The 21204-nt window shown below is 53.9% G+C and overlaps 1 pseudogene; it reads right to left on the reverse strand.

Moving 5' to 3' along the window:
* Positions 1-848: 848 nt before the first annotated feature.
* LOC136526079 (putative cyclin-dependent kinase F-2) lies at positions 849-21178 on the reverse strand (annotated as a pseudogene).
* Positions 21179-21204: the final 26 nt, after the last annotated feature.

Consider the following 21204-nt stretch of genomic DNA (forward strand, 5'->3'; position numbering starts at 1 on the left):
AGGCCGTGGCCGTGGCAGGCGGGCGGCGAGCGGGCGGGCGTGGGCAGTCTTTTGCCACTTAAATCCACATTATCACGGGAGTTTCGCTCTTTGATGGTGGAGGCAACTGATTGCATCAGTTACCGTCCCTTCCGCTTTCCGTCTCCTGGGATTCTACGCTGTCTTCGTCTTCTCTTCCCGTCAGCAGCCATATGTCCTGTCTCCCGTCAGTCCAGAAGAGAGAGATTCTTTCGTAACCACTCCCGAGAAAAAAAAACACAGTTCAGCAGATTTCTAATTCCCCCGTCCCGTACCTCTACGCGCACGGAGGAGCGGGAGAGCAGGTGCCTCCGGAACCCTCGTCCGCCTCAGAATCCTACACGGGGTGAGTGGCGATTAGTTTTTTGGGGAGCGATCAGCGACTGCTCGTACATTTTCTTTCTGGAGATCGCTCTTGGATCAGTCCTCGTCGAGGTGTCTTCTTCTTTCTGGTGATCCGTTCGTGGGACTGCACTGTGAATATCTTCCTGCATCGACTGTGATCCGCGACTTCGAGCAACGCACTATGTCGACTAGTGCGAATGGAGCCTCCGGTGCCCTCGGCATGGGACCCTCCGCTGGGTACAGTCTAATCTTTATGATTACTGTATTTTGCATTCTTGCTGTAGCAATAAATATATCATCTATACATGTTGTAGCGTTCATAAGAAATATACACATACACATATATACTGTCACAAACCTGCTGATGTTATATTTCTGGATTAAACTGATAATAAAAATGTCTAAATTCCTAATAAATTAAGCTGTGATGTGTATGTAGTATTCTGATCTTAACATGGCCTAACTAGCAGAAGTAACATGTATACCTGTTTGCTTGACTGGGGCAGCGAGAGTGCCACGACGCTTCCCATCAGTCAAAGCACACTATGACATTAGCTCCAGCTCTGTAGTAACTAGTAGCAAACAGGACGAGGCTCAATCACATCACATCTGCTTCTCCGTGACCCATGCCTATTGAAAATCATACTCGCCATCCCTGTGGATCAAAAGGAGACACAACACCATGTAGATGATTCAGACCTGTAACTCAAACAGCAGATGTACTTAATTTTATTTAATACTGTCATAAAAGATAAAGAATCAGCTACTAGCCATCTAAAAACTAAGCAAAATCATCAATCCAAGGCTGCCTTGAAGTTGTTGAACCACCGGTGCTCAAGCGCTTCCGCCGCGGTCAACCTCTTTTCCGGGCAGAAGGCCAGCAGGCCTGTGAGCACATCACGCCCATCCTCCGACAGATCTTTCAAGCACTCCGGCTCGGGCTTTCCCGCAGCAGAGGTCATCCTGTCTCGCAACTCGGACATTTCGGCAGTCATCTCGTACTCGCTCTCTGCCTGGAACAGTCTCTCACCACTGAGAAGCTCCGCCATAACGCACCCGAGCCCCCACATGTCGATAGCCGGGCCGTAGTACCAATTGCCGTCGAGCAGCTCCCGACGGGGTAGGCCTGATGCGGCTTCCCATCGGGCTTCTGTAAGCAGAGTGGTAGGAGCAGTGGATTGGAATCAATCAGATCAGAATCTGAGTAAGAACAAGCACAGAATTGGGGAAGGTTGAGTTATGAATCGAATAGCATAGGAGTGCTTGTTTACAAGTTGTTCATAATGTTTTTGATAAAATCCCGTTCCCCTTCTCTACTGCTACTTATACTAGTAGCCTACGGCATCCTTGCCCGCTGATGTTGTTACGCCCATTCTGGCCCGTGCACCTACTTACTGGGCTTGCGGTCCCGTGCGCCACGACGCGGCCCATCACCAGCCTCTTCCTCTTGGCTGTCCTGTCGTCGTGGTGACGGTCTTCATCAGGCTTGTCCCTTGGCGATGAAGTAGAGCCGGTGCTGACAGCTTCTTCCGCGTCACCGACCAGAAGTCGCACACTTTAAGCTCGCCCAGAGGGCAGACAAGGATATTCTCAGATTTGATATCTCTATGGATAAAGCCAAGAACCCAAGACCGTGTACCTTTCGCAGCGCCGATAAGCTGCCTCATCATCTCGCGGATCGTGTCCTCCGACGGCGTCCTCCACATGTAGTCGGAGTCACGGAGGCTCAGCCCGCCTGGATCAACTCCAAGACGAGATGCACGTCTCCGGTCTTGGCACTACCGGAGGCGGCTTTTTTTACACTTGGCAAGGGTTGTCGAGTGTTACACTTGGTAAAAGACGCTTGGTAAACAGTTGATCGGCAAAGATCTCTTTTTCGAGTGTACTTTATCGGACACTCGACAAAGCTTTTGCCGAATGCTAATCTGACACTCGGTAAAGAAAAGTCGCCGTGACGGCGAGCGTCACCGTGACGGCGGCTTTGCCGAGTGTCAAGGTCAAGCACTCGGTAAAGCTCTCCTCTTTGCCGAGCGTCGTTGACTCAAACACTCGGCAAAGGTGACCACTTTGCCGAGTGCCACCGGCAAGACACTCGGCAAACAGGCGACCTTTGCCGAGTGTCTGGCCCGTGGCACTCGGTAAATCTGTGATCTTTGCCGAGTGCAATGACCTGTGCACTCGGCAAAGCATGTTCCCAGGTCGTCACTTTACCGAGTGTCATGGCCATTGCACTCGGTAAAGTGACTGAAAACAATATTTTTTATTTATTTTTTATATTTCATCCAAACAAACAAAAGATATATATAACCAACATCACATATATATCATCAACAACATAGATATTCAACACCACATATATATCACAAACATCACATGTCTCACAGTACATCACAAATAAGTTCACAAGTAATCTAAGTGCTTCATCATCTACAATCACAATTGCAAATAGAAGTACCATTAACAACCATAAGTATCATCACCTAGCTTCCTCATCCCACCGCCCACCACCTTTGTTCAATTACCTACAATTAAAAAGAGTAAACCAATATGCACAGATAAACAAGAAGTACTTAGAAAGAGATGCAAAATAAACAAAACGTAATTACAAAATAGCATAGTATTATATGGATTAGAAATAATCTTCATGGTCGGGATTAGCTGGATCATAAGTCTCATCATCACTATCAATCATGTCGAAATAATCAATACTATCCGAACGAGCAATGTTGTCATTGTCATTGTCTAAATGTAATCGTTCAAGTATTTGTAAGTTCTTCACATTTTGCATCTCATCTCCGACATCCTCTTCAATAACCGTTTCATTATCTACTTTCATTCCGATCGCTTCGGTTAAGTCTATCTCAAACCTCTCTTCTAGTCCCTCTTTTTGAAAGAATTCTCCGTCATATGTGTTTGGGTCTAAGTTGTAATCTTCATCGTTTGGGACAGGCACTTTACCATGTGGCGATACCATGTGCACAATATCCCAACCCTTAAGATGACTTTTGGTTTGACACGCATATGGGAGATAATAAACTTGTGTGGTCTGTTGGGCCACAATATAGACATCGTCTCCTGGTAAGACGGAATCCTATCGAATTTTAACTAGCCCAAGATTAGAATATGCCCGCCTCGTTACTTCAGGATCAAACCAATGGCATTTGAATATGACAGGATTAAAAGGTTTGGAACCATGAAACTTGAGTTCGTATATTTCTTCAATTCTTCCATAATACTCGACCTCATCAACGCCGGGCGTAAAAACTCCGGAACTTATGGTTCTTCGATTGGGCTGACTCTGCTCATAGTTTGTTGTGCGAAAGCGATATCCATTCACATCATAACCAGAAAATGACCTGACCCTATAGGCAAAGCCATCGGCAACCTGTCTCAACTCGGCACGCATAGACGCATCCCTCTAGCCCTACAAGCTTAAGCAGAATACATCGTTATATTATTCGCACATACGAGTAACTTGGAATGTCAAACTAAGTACGAGCTAAATTGGACGGTACCTTCCGTTTGAACCAAGAAATGAAATCGGGCATTCCATTTCCCGCACCCTATCTAAGAAGGGTATCTACATGCTGCGGGGTAGGATCCCTTAATTGACGCCAGAATTCATGAAGAAATTCCCTGTACCAACGAGAAATAAGGAGGTTAGATGCAGAATAGTGACGGCGTATTTAACAAGTTTGTTGAGAACTTACTGCATGTACGGCGCCACTTCGTCAAGGTTGGTCAACACGTATAACATGATATGGCGCCACTTTTCATGATTCAAGGTCTTAGGGGTCGATGCACTTGTGCTTTCGAGTTGCCCTCAGAAAAGACTGAGGTTCGATTCATTTTCGCCAGCATTGTAACGAGGGGGTGGATTATGCACGCTAGGGAGGTTATCACCATAGTATGTTATTGTGAAGTTCGCCACCTCCTCCAGAATGTATGCCTCTTCAATGAAAGCCTCAATTTTGCATTTATTTCTACATTTCTTTCGAAGAACCTTTAGACATCTCTCGATTGGATAGCATCAACAAACCTGCACGGGTCTCCCCATTCGTGCCTCATATGGGAGGTGCAAAATCAAATGCTGCATCAGATTGAAGAAGCCGGGTGGAAAGATCTTCTCCAACTTAAAGAGCAACACAGGTGCCATTCTTTCCAAGTCAGCAATCACGATCCGAGATAACTCCTTGGCACAAAGCTGGTGAAAGAAATAGCTCAACTCTATCAACACTAGCCAGACATGCCTAGGGACATAGCCTCGAACCATCGTCGGAAGAAGCCGCTCAATCCATATGTGGTAGTCATGACTCTTCATCCCTAAGACTCGTATAGTAGATAAGTTCACTCCCCTTCTCAGATTAGCTGTATACCCATCAGGGAACATTAACGTCTGGATCCATTCTAGTACTTCCCTCCTTTGGGGCTTGCTCAAGACAAAATCGGCCTTAGGCCTTCTCCATGTCTTGCTGCGACTAGGAGGCTTCATATGTTGGTTTGGTCTATCGCATAACATTGCCAGATCCACTCTAGCTTTAACGTTGTCCTTTGACTTATCAGGAATGTCCATGATTGTTGCCCAAAGTGCCTCGGCGACATTATTTTTAGTATGCATTACATCAATGTTGTGTGGAAGGAGAAGGTCATCAAAATAGGGGAGCCGAGTCAAGCCTGATTTATGAGTCCACATATGTTGCTCTCCATATCCCACAAAACCACCTTCTAGATTGACCACGAGACCATCTATCTGTTCACGAACCACGGCACCAGTCATTATCGGTGGTGTAGGGTCTGTCACTACAATACCTTTCGTAAAGTTCTTGATGTCTCGTCTAAATATATGGTCAAGAGGGAGGAATTGCCGATGTTTGTCGAACGATGAATACTTGCCACCCTTCTGCAACCAAATGAACCTTAGACCTTCCTTGCATACTGGGAATGGGAACTTTCCGTGAACACACCAGGCGCAGAATATCTCATATGCCAGGAAGTCATGCAGGGAGTAGTGGTACCAAACATGCATTTTGAAGTTTTACTTTGTAGCTCGGTCATATGTCCATACCCCTTCCTCCCAAGCACAGACATACCCCTTTCTCCCAAGCACAGACCAATTCATCAATCACAGGCTCCATGAACACACTAATATTATTCACCGGGTGTCCAGGAATTATCAACGACAAGAATATGTTCTGTGGTTTAAAGCATACGCCGGGGGGAGATTGAGGGGGATAATGAACATGGGCCAACATGTGTATGGGGCAGCCATCATTCCATAAGGATTGAACCCATCTGTTGCCAGCGCAACACGTATATTACGAGCCTCTTTATCTTTCTCATGATGAATGCCATCAAAGTGGGTCCATGCTTCACCATTGGATGCATGTACCATCCTATCAGGATTGTATCATTTGCCATTTTTGTGCCATGTTGTCGGGAACCTTAGAACGGGGTACCCCAAGCGAACAATCAAAAGGGTCGCTAAAAGAAATAAAGCTAGAAGGTAAGCCATGGGCCCCTCACTCGCCACGACCGAGCCCACTGGGCCCTCCTCCTCCTCGCCTCGAGCCTCAAGCAGGAGGTCTTGGCATCCTAACATGAACTCTGCCTCGCGCGAGGCTCTCCACGGGAGGCCTCGGCAGGGGGCGCATTCTCCGTATCGCGCGAGGCCTCTCGCGGCATGCCTCGGCAAGGAGTCCGATCTCAGCCTCGTGCGAGGCCTCATTCTCCGTCTCGCGCGAGGCCTCATTCTCCATCTCGCGCGAGCCTGGCTCATCCGCAGCCCGTCGCCCCCCGCTTCGACCGACCCTCCAGACAGGCCACAATCTCAGCCGGACGATGGCTCAACGCCATAGAATGGCCGACGGGACCCGAGGTCGCATCAGCGCCATACCGGCTAGGACAGGGCATGGCGGGGATTACCAGCCACTGTGTCCTAACGCTGTGTCCACAATTAGTGCCATACCGGCTAGGATAGGGTACGGTAGGGATTACCGGCCACTGTGTCTTAACGCTGTGTCCATGATCAGCCGCCCACTCGAGGCCTCGGCACTGTACACCAAGGTCTCAGCTATCTTGGGGTTCGTGCCTATCGAGACCCCTCCACTGCGGTATAGCCTTGGCACCAACCAAGTCTCGGCCTCGCACATAGTCTGTCCATAGTGGCTTGTACGTTCACTGCCGCACCCACTCCGAGGCAGTCTCGGGGCTCCCGCGATGCACAGGATCGGATGGGACGACCACGCCGCTCCAGTGCTCCAAGGATGGACCACTCCGACGACCACACCGCCACAGGAACAGGCTATAGGGCCTGGACACGCCGCCTCTGTTCACACGACACCATATAGTTAGCTCATGTACCGTCCTTGCCCCCCCTTCAGGCTATAAAAGGAGAGGACTTGGGCCGTTTTAGGAGGGAGGAAGGAGACCGGGTAACACATTGTAACACACGCACACATCCTAGCCGCCTGAGAGCAACGTCTCAAGCGGCCCACACGACACCTTGCCGAGACCTGGGACTAGCTCCCTCTCTCACCTAGCTTGTAACCCCCTACTACGAGCACTTTGGTGCAAGGAATACAAGATTGATCTCTCAGACTGGACGTAGGGCATCGATTGCCTGAACCAGTATAAACCTTGTGTCTCTTTGCATCACCATCCGGAATCAGGAGCACATAGAACAAATTCACTGGTTGGTTGAGGACCCCCTGGTCCGAAACACCGATAGTTGGTGCGCCAGGTAGGGGCCGCTGCGTGTCATTTTCGTCATCCCAGCAGGTTCCGGATGGCAGACCCTATACGACCATTGTGTCTCGGCACCGTAGTTTGGTTCGGGAGCCTAGAGTTCATGTCTCTAGGGCATGAGTATGACATGGTACTCCTCACTCCTCGAGCCCCACTGTTCGACAATGAAGTTACGATCCAGCAGCCTAGGCACAGGCGGCGCCCGGGTGGCCGCTCTCGCCGCGCTCGCCAGGCACGACACGAGCAAGGCCACCCCGACGCTACGCGAATCCGGGGCGGCACGCCACCCCCCGCCGATATCCTACTACCAGCTGTTGGCACAGGGTCCTTGGCTGGGGACCTGTCTAGCCTGAGCTTGGATAAAGGAAAATCGCTGGTGGCACGCGGCGATGCCCAGTCATCAAGCTCCGCTCCACCACTCCCTGAAGAACCGACCCCAGCGGAGCAGAATCTGGTGACGGCACCATCCCCATACCCCTTTGGGTTGAGAAATGCCACCGCCCCTTACGCCTACGCTTACACCGCCGCTCATGAGCATCCCTCGGAACACCGCCAGCGCTTCGCTCTCGACCTGAGCACCCACGCCGACTCCTCGGATGAGGATGGGGCATGGCCCGGAGTGGATTTCTCTGGACTCCACGACCCTAGGGCTTTGCGCCAGTTCTTGGCCGCAAGCGACTACTGCTTCGGCTACTCTAACTCCGATGACGAAGGCACTTACGACCCCACTCGTGAGTGTTTTCATGTCGGGCTTGGGATGCCGAGGGCGGGCGAAGAGGACGAGGGGGTAGGTAGCCGTTCCCCACTTCACCCAGGTACGGGTGCCACCACACCTCCACGCGCCGTCCTGCCAGCCGCATGAAATGAGAACGTCGCTCTTGAGCGACCTCAGCGCCCAGACCTAGAACAGCTCTGTGAGCTCCAGGCCAAGGTCGAACAAGACCAACTCCTTTTGCAGCAACTTCGAGACTCTCTCGAACAGGAACAGCGAGGTCGCAGCGAAGGCAGGGGAGCCCGATGGAGGGCCCGCGATGTGCATCACCGCATCCATGACGACAAAGGGAGTGAGCAACCCCCAGTCTTCAATCGCGTTAGCCAGAACATCGTGGCTGTGGCAATGCTGGTCTGCGCAATGCCTGAGCCTTCTACCATGGAGGGGCGATGGGTCCGCAGCGAGCTCCAGGATCTCCTAGAGACCGCCGCGGTTCAGCAGGCCAAGAGTTCCGCCTCCCGATGACACGGGGGCGCCTCAAACCTACCCACGGCACCGCCTCGGCAGGACCGGGAAGCCTCGGCTCGTCCCGAGCCCGACCGAGCACTGATAGCCCACAGGGTCCCTGTGCTTCTGGACCGCCTCGGCAATCGACGCGAAGTATAGGGAGACCATGAGGTGGTTAGTAGGCGACGACGCCACGACAACGAGGGGCCCGCTCGAGGCTACCACCCACACCAAGGCGGTCGCTACGATAGCGGGGAGGACCGTAGTCCTTCCCCTGAACCGCCAGGCCCCTGGGTCTTCAGCAGGGCCATCCGCGCTGCTCTTTTCCCCACCCGGTTCTGGCAACCAGCCAATCTCACGAAGTATAGCGGCGAGACCAACCCTGAACTCTGGCTTGCCGATTACCGCCTGGCCTGCCAACTAGGTGGCATGGACGATGACCTGCTCATCATCCGCAACCTCCCCTTGCTCTTGTCAGACTCAGCGCAAGCCTGGCTCGAGCACCTTCCTCCCTCGCAAATCCACGACTGGCGCGACTTGGTTAGGATCTTTGTCGAGAACTTCTAGGGCACATACGTGCGCCCTAGGAACTCCTAGGATCTTAAGAGCTATCGCTAGAAGCCGAACGAGTCTCTCCAAGACTTCATCCGGCGCTTCTCCAAACAGTGCACCGAGTTGCCCAGCGTCGGTGACTTGGAGATCGTCCAGGCTTTCCTCTCTGGCACCACTTGTCGGGACTTGGTTCGAGAGTTAGGTCGGAACATACCACGCTCTACCGCCGTGCTCCTCGACATCGCCACCAGCTTCACCACGGGTGAAGATGCTGTTGGAGCCATCTTCCCCGACACCAACACCAAGGGTAAGCGGAGGGATGAGGCCCCCGAGGCCTCAGCCTCCCACCTCCCCAAGAGAAAGAAAAAGGGGCGCCTGGGGAAGCAGGAGGTCCTGGAGGCTGATCTGGTCATGGCCGCAGAACGCAAGAACCCCCGAGGCTTCAAAGGCCCTAGGCCCTTCGATGACATGCTCAAGAAACCCTGCCCTTACCACCAGGGCCCGGTCAAGCACGCTCTCGAGGATTGCACCATGCTAGCATAGAGCAACAAGGGTCACCACAAGCTGACCCCACCATGGGAAGGACCGTACATCATCGCCCAAGTGCTGAAGCCCAGGACCTACAAGCTGGCCAATGAGAAGGGTGAAATCTTCACCAACGCTTGGAACATAGAATAGCTACGTCGCTTTTATCCCTAAATTTCCAAGCATTGTATATGTCATTTCTCGAAATGCAATTAAAAAGCGTTCTTTAGTTGGTCTAGTTTTTCGAGAAACCCCCCGAGCCCATCGTAGGCCTCGGCAATACAGTAACACGGCAAGGGAGACTTGGTTCTGCCTTGGCAGAACCAAGCCTCCCTCGGGGGCTAGATAGGGGACCCCCTAGGTCCCACGCACCATTCTTCAGTTGTTTTTCGCAAAAATTCCTACGCCAAGTCCCTAGCAGGCTCTGATGAATCAGTTGTAAAAACTCCTTGGACCAAGGTCTATTTCTTAAGCGAGAGGCCGGTAGAGTCGCAAGACGGCCTATGCCCCCGGGCTATGGCACTCCCTCACTACCTCTTGCTCAAGGGACGGCTTAGGCCCCAAGGGGGTGTTTTGCAAATGAAATCCAATCAGGAGCAACAGAGGGCAGAGGCTCGGAAACATAAGAAAAACAACTAAGAAATACAAATACTTCAAAAATAAAGGCCTCGACGGCCACAAGCGTTACGATACAAAAAATAACCCCTATTCTATTTTTACATAGCCCCCGGGCCCAGATCAAGGCTCAGGGCCTTCAGCACCGGCAGATGGTAGGGGAGGAACCACCTCCTCTTCGAAGAGCGTCGCCAGCGCCGTGCCAAGGCCTTCCGCCGCCTCCATCAGCTTCGTGATCGCCGCGTCGGCCTCCTCCTCCTCATCAGGCAGAACATAGCCATCACTGGTGGCCGAGAGGTCGACGCTAAGGTAGTGAGAGGAGATGACGGCCGACGCCCGCTTGACACCCATGTGCAGCGCCCCTCGGAGCCGCTCGCGCATCTAGCTGCTCAGCGCAGTCAAGCGGCTCCCAAGGGAGCTGCCTGACTGAACCCCTTCGACCTCCAAGGCCTCGCAGGCAGAAAGGGCAGCATGTTTTAGCGCCTCGTGCTCCTCGATCTCGGTCTTGAGCACCGTCTACACCGCGCTAGAAGCCTCGGCGGCCCAAATGATCTCCGCCTCTGACTCTACACCGCGGAAAATGGAATGAGGTCGAGCGAGAGAAAGAACAACCTAAGTTAGGGACGGAAGCCCACGGAACTCACCCTTGGCCCTCTACTCCCAGCGTCAGGCCTCGGCCTAACAGGCCTCAGCCTTCTCCTTCAATCGCTGGGCCTCGACCCGAGAGGCCTCGGCCGCCTTGGAAGCTTCACTTCCTAGCTCTATGTCATACAAGGAAGTCAGGGAGCGAACATAAGGAAAAGGAAACAAAACAAGGGGACTGGAACTCACCCTCGACCGTCCCCTTCAAAACCACAGCCTCGATTTCCGAGGCCTCAACCGTAGTAAGGGCCTCGTTTAGAGTGCCTTTTGTCAGCCAGTGCGCACTCTCCTCTACCCCCAACTGCCCGGCGAGGGCCTTGCCCGAGGCCGTCGCTTCTTCGGCCCGGGACCTGAAGGCATCCCAATCGCTGACCGCGTAGGTAAGCTCCTCCTCTAGCTCCTTGACCCACACCGCCAAAGGGGCAAGCTGCGTCTGGGCCGTGGCCGCCTCGACCTTCACGTCGACACAGCGAAGGCAGAGGTCCTCCACCTCCGTGCTTCGCGCCGATAGAAGCTCGTTAGCGTCGGCAAGAAGGCCCTTCTACCACTGAAGCTGGTCCTAGATGCCCCTCTCCCACCGAAGAAAGACCGACTTCCCGAGGGACCGGGTCTCAAGCTCCTGAGGAAATAGAACAGAGGTCGTCGATTGCGACAAAACTGAGAAAAGAACGACGTCACGCGAGAAAGGAAAACGTGAACCTAGGCGACTCCGGGCAGTTCATCGGCCACCACGGACAAGGCCATCCGCAGTGACCGCTCTGCCAGCTAGCGGTATTGCTCGAATTGGCCCAGCGCTCACCCTCGGCTGCATCCTTGAGTGCGAATAGAGGCTCCCCCTCAGGGTCGTCTCGGCTCCGCCACAGTACCCGTGGGTGATCCCACCCACAAGGCTCGGGTCGCGCCCACACGAGGGCCGAGCTTCCCTCATCCAAGATCAGTGCCGGCTGTTCCATGGCACCAGCATCCTCGGTGTCGACCGCCTCTAGTGCCCGAGAAGTATCATCGGAGGAGATCGGATAGACCTCCGCCTCCCGGGCGCTCTCTCGTAATAACGGCGGCCCCTGAGCCAAGGGCGCCACCGAGGCCTCCGCCGCCTTCATCTCTGCCCCCTGGACGGACGGCCCCACCGCCATTATGATGGCCTTGACGGTCTCGGGGGCTCTAGCCTCCGCCATCGTGGCCTCGGAGGATGCAAAAACACCGCCCGCGGCCACTGTGGTCTCGGTAGTCTCGAGCGGCCTGTCCTCCATTGCCTCAACCTCGGAGACCCCAGGGGCCTCGGCAACCAAGGGCACACTGGCCCCATCTGACTCGGGAGCCTCGCCCCCATGGGACGGAAGCGCCCCCTCCCTTGTCTGTGTAGGGGCCGCCTCGGTAGCCCCTCCTTGGGCAGTCGGTTCTTTCAGGTTGACCCTTGCCGACGCCGCGCCACGGTGGATGGCGGCTTGTGCCTCCACCACCCAGTGGGCGGAGGAGCCGGGGCTCGCCTTAAGCGCCTTAAGGGGCGTCAAGGGAAGGTCGTCCGTAGGCCACTTCCGACTAAGGAAAATTAACCTACAGGGTCAGCGCGAGACCAAAAAAGCAAACGAAAGGCACTATGACCCAGCCAAGAACACACTTGCCTTGAATGGGGCGGCAACCGCTTCACCACAGCAAACCTCATCCGCAGCGGTGGAGGCGGCGGCAGAGGCGTCGCCTTTGTATCCATCGGCGCCGGTCGGTCTTCAGCGAACCCCGGTGCCCTTTCGGTCCTCTGCAGGGGCGGTGGCGTCGCCTCCACCGCCACCTGCTCCACCACGGCCGCCGAGCCTACTGGGCTGACGGCGCATTTGCCTAACGCCCGTGCCTCGGGCGTGTCGGCCTCGGCCCCAGAGCGGGCAACCGCTGGCCCCGGGTCCGCTTCTCCTCCCCCTCCCGAGGGTGCCGGGCTGCTTGCCGACGCCCCGGGTGCCACCTCCACGACGTCAGGAAGGTGGTCCAGGGAACCTCACCCTCCCTCGCCCTTGTCGTTCCCGTCCGAGGCCTCCGTCGACAACGACGTCGACGGGGATTCCTCCAACGGGAGACCATCCTTCCGTTGTTGACGGTGGCGCTTATCCAACTCCTCGCGCGCGAGGATGTGCTTCGTGCGCTTTGCCGCCTTGGCGTCCTTTCGCTTCTTCTGTGCATTGGCATGAGCGCGGTTGATCGCCCGCCGCCCCGCATCCTCAGGAACGGGCGGCGGAGAGGAGCACATGTCCCTCATCCCCTGAAGGAACGACAAACGCGCATAAGGGAACAAGGGGTAAGGGGAGACTGAGGAGACTCAGAGGCTACAGCGGTACACGACTTACCAGCGATAGGAACCCCCGTGACGGTCGCATCATGAAGGGGGTCAAGTTGCCGCCCTTCAACTTCGCCTCTACTGTCTCCCCCACCCGACGAAGAATTTCCTCGTCGGAGAGGGCAGAGGAGGACATCCGGATGCCCTCCATGGGTTCACCTGGCCTCATCTCAAACAGTCGCTACCGCCGAGCCATCAGCGGTAGCACCCTCCGGCGGTGGAAGGCGGCCATGACCACAGCCACGGTGAGGCCATGGCCCCGCAGCCTCGCCAGCCCCTCCAGGAGCGGCTCTAGCTTGGGCTGGTCGTCCTTCGGGACGCCCCACTTCCATCTTTTTGGGTAGCTCCCCACAATCCGCCTAGTGTAAGGGGGAAGTCCTCCGTCATCGTTACAGAGGTAGAACCAGCTCGTGTACCACCGTCGGTTGGAGGACGCGAGCTGGGCCAGGATGTAGAGGTGCTGGCGGTCCCGGCGCACCTAGAGAGTGTAGCCACCGGCCCTCGGCGCCTTCCTCTTACCCGATGTACCTATCGGCTTGGTAGTGTGCCCTGCCCGGAATAGGTGGAGCCACAACTCCCAATGAGGAGCAATCCCCAAATACCCCTCGCAGACGGCAACAAAGATAGCCGCCTGAGCGATGGAGTTGGGATTGAAGTTATGGAGCTCCACGCCGTAGTAGTGCGGGAGCGCCTGCATGAACCGGTCTGCCAGGACGCCGAGTCCGCGCTCGTGGAAGGAGACGAAGCTCACGATGTAGCCGTCGCGAGGCCTCAGCTCCGGCTCGCCATACGGAGCAATCCACTCTGGCCTGGCAGGGTCTGTCACTGGGCAAAGGAGTCCACCGTCGACAAGCGACTGAAGCATCTCCTTGGTGATGTCCGACGGGTCCTAGGGGTCTGCCTTGACAACAACGATGTCGCCGGCCATGGGTGCGACGGAGGAATCGGGTGTGGCGGTGAGTTTTTTCTCTCTCTCCCACGTTCTCGCTTTTTTCTCACTTTCTCCCAAGGCTCGCTCTTCTCTCCTCTTCTTCCCAGCACCCGCTGCTCTAGCGATGACTCGACGGGGGCGGTGCTAATGCAGGCAAGGTAAGATGAGGAGGGGCGAGACTCTTCGGGTATTTATGCAGGGAGGAGGTGAAACGAGCGGGCGACGAAATCAGGGAGGTTTTCCCCCTGATCCGGCGCGGTTAACCACGAGCCGATTTCGCCGGCCCACGCGCCCACGTCTCCCGCATTAAATGCGAGGACAGTTACGTCCCATCCATCATGCCACGCTTGGACACTATGGCAGCAGGCGTCATTTCAACTCCCCATAAGACCGCCTCAAAAGGCGCGCCACCCGTACCGAGCCAATAGGGAAGATATTCCCTGTGGCCTATTCCTTTCGTATGAAGGAACCGGGCTCTGAACCTATTATGATCCAGGGGTTCAAAGGCTGGGCCCCAAAGGGTTTCGACAGCCACCCCAGGATAACAGAGTCAAGGACGACCATGGGTGAGCCCATACGGGGCCGAGGCCCAAGCAAGCGAAATGCTTGGGACGCCCAAAGTTGTGTCCGAGACCGGAGGAAAGTCTCCGAATGGGATCCCACCGTAGGGAGGCACCGAGCCACCAAGGCCCAGCGAACGGCCTCGGCACCCACTAGAGACATTCTCTAGTACTCTTGAAGTGTGTCTCTAGACCGCTAGCCATCCCCTAGCGAACGGGGTTTGGGCCTCCACTCGGACTACCCGATAACAGCTCACTGGAAGTGCCACCGCTCGTGCCCACCGAGGGTAGCGAGGCACATTCCACCCCTCCTTCCAAGCAAAAAGGAAGCGTGAGGGTCACACAAAAAGTCAGGGGAACCCCCGATAGCCTTCTTGTTTTATGCAGAGGCTAGGGGGCTCTTCCTGCAACCTTGCCGAGACCCAGCGACCCCAGCTCGCACTCAAAGGGGCTCGGCAAAATAAACCCTCCTTCCAAGCGAAAAGGAAGCGTGAGGGTCGTACAAAAAGACAGGGGAGCTCCTGATGGCCCTCTCACCCTGTGCAGAGGCTAGGGGGCTCTTCTTGCAAATATGCCAAGACCCCAACTCTCAGGCTCACGCCCAAAAGGGGCCTCCGCAAACAAACCCTCACGCGCGAGGGGCGTATAAAAAGTCAGGGGAACTCCCGACGGCCCTCTCGCTCCGCGCAGAGGCTAGGGACTCTTCCTGCAACCTTACCGAGACCAGAATAGGCTCGACAAACAAACCCTCCGTCCGAACGAAAAGGACATGTGAGGGTTGGATGAAAAAATCAGGGGACCCCCGACCGCCCTCTTGGTCCAGGCAGAGGCTCGAGGGCTCCTCTTGCACCTGAAGACCAAGACAAACGGTCCAAGCCCATGCTAGAGGTTTCATTATAAAACACGATAAAGGGCACCGAGCCTGTTACGGTCCAGGGGTTCGAAGGCTGGGCCTCTAAGAGGTTTCGACAGCCGCCCCAGGGCAACAGAGTTAGGGATGACTTCAGGGCGAGCCTACGAATGGCCTAGGCCCGAGCAAACAGTCGCTCAGGGCGTCCTAAGTCATGTCCAAGACCGGTAGGGAAGTATCCGAATGGGATCCCACCATAGGGAGGCACTGAGCCACCGAGGCCCAGCGAACAGCCTCGGCACCCACTAGAGAAACCCTCTGGTACTCTTGGAGTGCGTCTCTGGACCGCTAGCCATCCCCTAGCAAACGGGGCTTGGGCCTCCACTCGAACTACCCGATAACAGCTCACCGAAAGTGTCCACGCTCGCGCCCATCGAGGGTAGCCTGGCACATTCCACCCCTCCTTCCGAACAAAAGGAAGCGTGAGGGTCATACCCAAAGTCAGGGGGCCCCTAACGAGCCTCTCGCTCCATGCGGAGGCTAGAGGGCTTTGTCCTGCAGCCTCGCCGAGACCCTCGCAACCCGAACTTGCGCTTATGGGCTTGACAAATGCAATAAGAACTACTCGTTCAACACAAAAATAAAAAAGCCCCTGGAGGAGTAACTCCACTCCTCCAGGGCCTCAGGGGCTACACCCGGCGGGTGCGCTCGCGCGCACCCACCGGAACCCCAAGATACAAAACCCAATTCCTATGGGAGCGGGTACGAACCAAGCCTAGGCAAACCCTTAGGGAGAGTGCACGCACTCCCCCGGAGGCTCAGGGGCTACTGTCGGGTACCTTAGAACAGGGTACCCCGAGCGAACAATCAAAAGGGTCACTAAAAGAAATAAAGCTAGAAGGCAAGCCATGGGCCCCTCACTCGCCACGACCAAGCCCACTGGGCCCTCCTCCTCCTCGCCTCGAGCCTCGAGCAGGAGATCTTGGCATCCTGACATGAACTCTGCCTCATGCGAGGCTCTCCACAGGAGGCCTCGGCAGGGGGCGCATTCTCCATATCGCGCGAGGCCTCTCGCGGCATGCCTCGGCAAGGAGTCCGATCTCCGCCTCGCGCGAGGCCTCATTCTCCATCTCGCACGAGGCCTCATTCTCCGTCTCGCGTGAGCCTGGCTCATCCGCAGCCCATCGCCCCCCGCCTCGACCGACCCTCCAGACAGTGCATCATGTCTCATTAATGCTTCAACCACTCCTGCAATCTCAGCCGGACGATGGCTCAACGCCACAGAATGGCCGACAGGACCCAAGGTACGGCGGGGATTACCAGCCACTGTGTCTTAACGCTGTGCCCACGATCAGCCGCCCACTCGAGGCCTCGGCACTGTACACCAAGGTCTCGGCTATCTTAGGGTTCATGCCTGCCGAGACCCCTCCACTGTGGTACAGCCTTGGCACCGACCAAGTCTCGGCCTCGCACATAGTCTGTCCACAGTGGCTTGTACGTTCACCGCCGCACCCACTCCGAGGTAGTCCTAGGGCTCCCGCGATGCATAGGATCGGATGGGACGACCACGCTGCTCTAGTGCTCCAAGGACGGACCACTCCGACGACCACGCCGCCACAGGAACAGGCTACAGGGCCCAGACACGCCGCCTCTGTTCACATGACACCATATAGTTAGCTCATGTACCATCCTTGCCCCCCCTTCGGGCTATAAAAGGAGAGGACTTGGGCCATTTTAGGAGGGAGGAAGGAGACTGGGTAACACGTTGTAACACACGCACACATCCCAGCCGCCTGAGAGCAACGTCTCAAGCGGCCCACACGACACCTTGCCGAGACCTGGGACTAGCTCCCTCTCTCACCTAGCTTGTAACCCCCTACTACGAGCACTTCGGTGCAAGGAATACAAGATCGATCTCTTAGACTGGACGTAGGGCATCGATTACCTAAACCAGTATAAACCTTGTGTCTCTTTGCATCACCATCTGGAATCGGGAGCACGCAGAACAAATTCATTGGTTGGTTGAGGACCCCCCGGTCTGAAACACCGACACATGTCATCTGTTTTGCGGATTCCTCGGTCATGTATAGCCGTTGGATCCTCGGTATAAATGGAAGGTGCCGTAGGATTATCACGGGAATATCAAGCTGCCTCTTCTGGCCATCACCAGAATCTATCTCTAGGAACCTAGAGGATTTACACTTTGGATAGTACTTTGCTTCCATGTATTCTTTCCTAAATAGAACGCACCCCTTTGGGCAAGCATGTATCTGCTCATACGCATCTTAAGTGCACGAAGGAGTTTCTATGACTCATGCATGCTCTTTGGCAGAAGGTGACCCTCTAGAAGTAGGCTGCCAATAACTGTCAATATATCATCAAAGGCGTCTCGACTCAGGCTATACTGGGACTTTAACGCCATTATGCGTCCAATGGCATCCAGTTGAGAAACCTTTGTCTGGCTGTGAAGGGGTTTCTATGCTGCGGCAAACATGTCGTAGAATGCCATTGCGGTTGCCTCTGGCTCCTCCTCCGTACATACTTCAGCGAACTGTGCCTCGTGATAGTCATTTAACATGTCGCTACCCCAACATCAGCATCATAATCCTCGACGCGTGGTCTCACCACCTCCTCTCTCATACAATCGGCTTCACCATGGTAGACCCACCGGGTATAGTCTACCGTAAATCCATTCTTCCAAAGATGTTCCCTCGTGACCTTCTTCGTTTTTCTTTTCATGTTTGCACATTTGCTGCAGGGACAGCAAATTTTACTCGCTCCTTTAGTAGCCACGCCAAATGCTCATTCCAAGAAAGCATCGGTCTTGTTGATCCATTCATTGGTGACCTGACCCTGACTTGCGCAGCCCGTGTACATCCACTCATGGTCCTCCATCCTCTAACATATATAGCGGCGAGTAATATAAACATCAATTGCATCTACACGACGTTCCTACTATCTAATAGGTGAGGATAGGTCCTAATCCCACGTGCAGATCCGTAGATAAGGTTAGTTTCCATGCTCTACTCCTATGTGAGACAGAATTTCGGAAGCACCTCCCCGCTGTTCTTCAAATACACGTCCTGCCAGAGAGAGTGTGTATCCAGAGAACAACAGGGAGATGATGCCGAAACTCTATCTCGGATCGGAGCAGACCATGGAAACTAACCCCACCTACGCATCCGCAGGCTGTCCAAAAAACGTGGACAATTCTGCTTTAGATATGAAAATATCTGCATATTTCCAACTGTATCTCTTTCGAACGGGAGACGCCTAACTGGGTTACGTGATCTACGACCATGATACGGAAAGAGGTGTTATACCTAGGGTGGCGGTGGAGTCAGGCTAGCGGGGCCATGGTGGGTTGGTGCAGTGGCGAGGCGACGCGGTGCAGGCAGACCCGCAGTGGCGAGGAAGGCGATCAGGGTCGCCGAGGTACTCCGGCTCCACTCTGATGGGCTCTTCTCTGCAAAAAAAGAAACATAAAACTATCAATACAAAATTTTGGCAGCACCTCCCCTGCACGGTGAGGTTTTCAAAACCTGCAAGAAAATCAACGGCACGATGGCCGACATGCACAAGATTATATCCAACCACATATATATAACAATGTCACAACCACTTCTATGACTCCTACGACTACCACCACTGCTACTCTACCACTACTACTACTACCGCAACTACTAGTGATACTACGACGATGACGACGGTAGGGCTACCTAATAGGCGTCATAGGGTGGCGGTGGTGAAGGGGCGCCTCCTCCTCCTCCTCCTCCTCCTTCTTCCTCCTTCCTCCTTCTTCCTCATCCTCCTCTTCCTCCTTCCTCCTCTCCTCCTCTCCTCCTCCTCCTCTCTTTCTCCTCCTCCTCCGACGGCACAACGCGGGCAGGGGCGCGGGCGGCGCGGCCGTGGACGCGGGCGTGGGTGGCCACGGGTGGCGATGGCGGCGCTGCCGCGGGCGCGTCTGTGCGGTGTGTGTGGGCCGGCTGGGCCGAGGGGTTAAATCCTCGCTTTGCCGAGTGCCCCGATCTAGCAGTCGGCAAAGTTTTTTTTTAATTTTTTTAATTCTTTGCCGAGTGCCATCTGTCCTGGCACTCGACAAAGAGGTTTTTTTTTTAAAAAAAGTCTTTGCCGAGTGCCCGCGGACTGGCGCTCGGCAAAGAGGGGTTTTTAAATTTTTAAAAAAATTCTTTGCCGAGTGCCATACGTCCTGGCACTCGGCAAAGCGGTGATTTGCCGAGTGTCACTTTATGATACTCAGCAAACCATATTTTTTCACTTTTGACCTCCAAACTTTTTATACAGTTCTCATATAATATCTGGTACTCCATGTTCCAATGTGGCACATTTCTCGAACTTTTTCTATATTTCTTTAATTTATTTTATTTAATTGAATTTTCTTGGATAATTTAAATTATAACTGCTAGTCATTCGAATAATGAAAAAAATGAATAGAAAAATGATATTCATGTTATTTAGTATAGTGTGAGGCCGTATCCAGGACCAGACCACCAATTTCGAACATCTTGTTAACATGACCACGAACTTGCGATCGAGTTATTTTTTAATTCTATAAAAAGCAAACGAAGTCCGAAAATCATGAAACTTGTCAAGATGTCATGATATCATATGTGGAGGCTTTGATAAAAATTTGAGAATGTTTCGCGTAAGTTGTCACGTACGATGCTTACCACCTTGTCGGCCTCTTCACGAAATCATAAAACTTCTTCGGAGATTCTTCAGTTTGCAAGCATCGTACGTGACAACTTGCTTGAAACCTTCTCAAATTTTTATCATAGCCTCCACATATGATATCATGACATCTTGACAAGTTTTATGATTTTCGTACTTCGTTTGCTTTTTATAGAATTTAAAAACAACTCGACCGCGAGTTCGTGGTCATGTTTCGTGAACAAGATGTTCGAAATTGGTAGTATGATCCTGGAGACGGCCTCACATTATACTAAAAACATGAATATGATTTTTTCATTTATTTTTTTCATTATTTGAATGACTAATAGTTATAATTTGAATTATCCAAAAAAATTCAATTAAATGAAATAAATTAAAGAAATATAGAAAAAGTCCGAGAAATATGTCACATTGGAACATGGAGCATCAGGTATTCTATGAGGACTGCAGAAAAAGTTTGGATGTCAAAAGTGAAAAAATATGGTTTGCCGAGTGTTATATAATGACACTCGGCAAATCACCGTTTTGCCGAGTGTCAAAAAATAACACTCGACAAATCACCACTTTACCGAGTGTCAGAAGAAGACACTCGACAAAGGGTTAACGGCGGCTGCCAGTCATTAACAGCGGCGGCCCTTTGCCAAGTGTCAGGAGAATAACACTCAGCAAAGACAGAGTGTTATTGTTTGCCGAGTGTTCGGCACTCGACAAACCACATCTTTACCGAGTGTCAGTTGTTTGCGAGTGCTTTATCTCTGGCACTCGGTAAACAGCCTCTTTACCGAGTGCCCGATAAAAAACACTTGGCAAAGATGGGACACTCGGCAAAGAAATCGTCTCCGGTAGTGTGGGGTCGGCGGCGACGCCATCGATGCCGATGATCGACGGGTGGCCGCGGCACGCGCGGAGGCAGCCGGCCTCCATGGTGAGCACGCGGTGGTTTGGGGGCCGTGGCCGTCGGGCCCATCGCCGCTTATCCACTTCAGCGCGACCTCCTGCTGCAGCGGTCGCGCGCCCTGCTCACGACGCCCTCGGCGCCCTCTCCTTCGATGCTCCTGAAACCTTTGTACCGCGGTCGCTTTTTCGCGTCAGCGGTGCGCGGTTCTTGGTCCGCTGCCGGACTCCTGCGGGCCATCAGCGCCACCGCCGCCGCCGCAGACATGCTGAACTCGAGATTGAGGAAGAAAA

The sequence above is a fragment of the Miscanthus floridulus genome, chromosome 19, assembly GCF_019320115.1.
Source record: "Miscanthus floridulus cultivar M001 chromosome 19, ASM1932011v1, whole genome shotgun sequence".
Taxonomy (NCBI): domain Eukaryota; kingdom Viridiplantae; phylum Streptophyta; class Magnoliopsida; order Poales; family Poaceae; genus Miscanthus; species Miscanthus floridulus.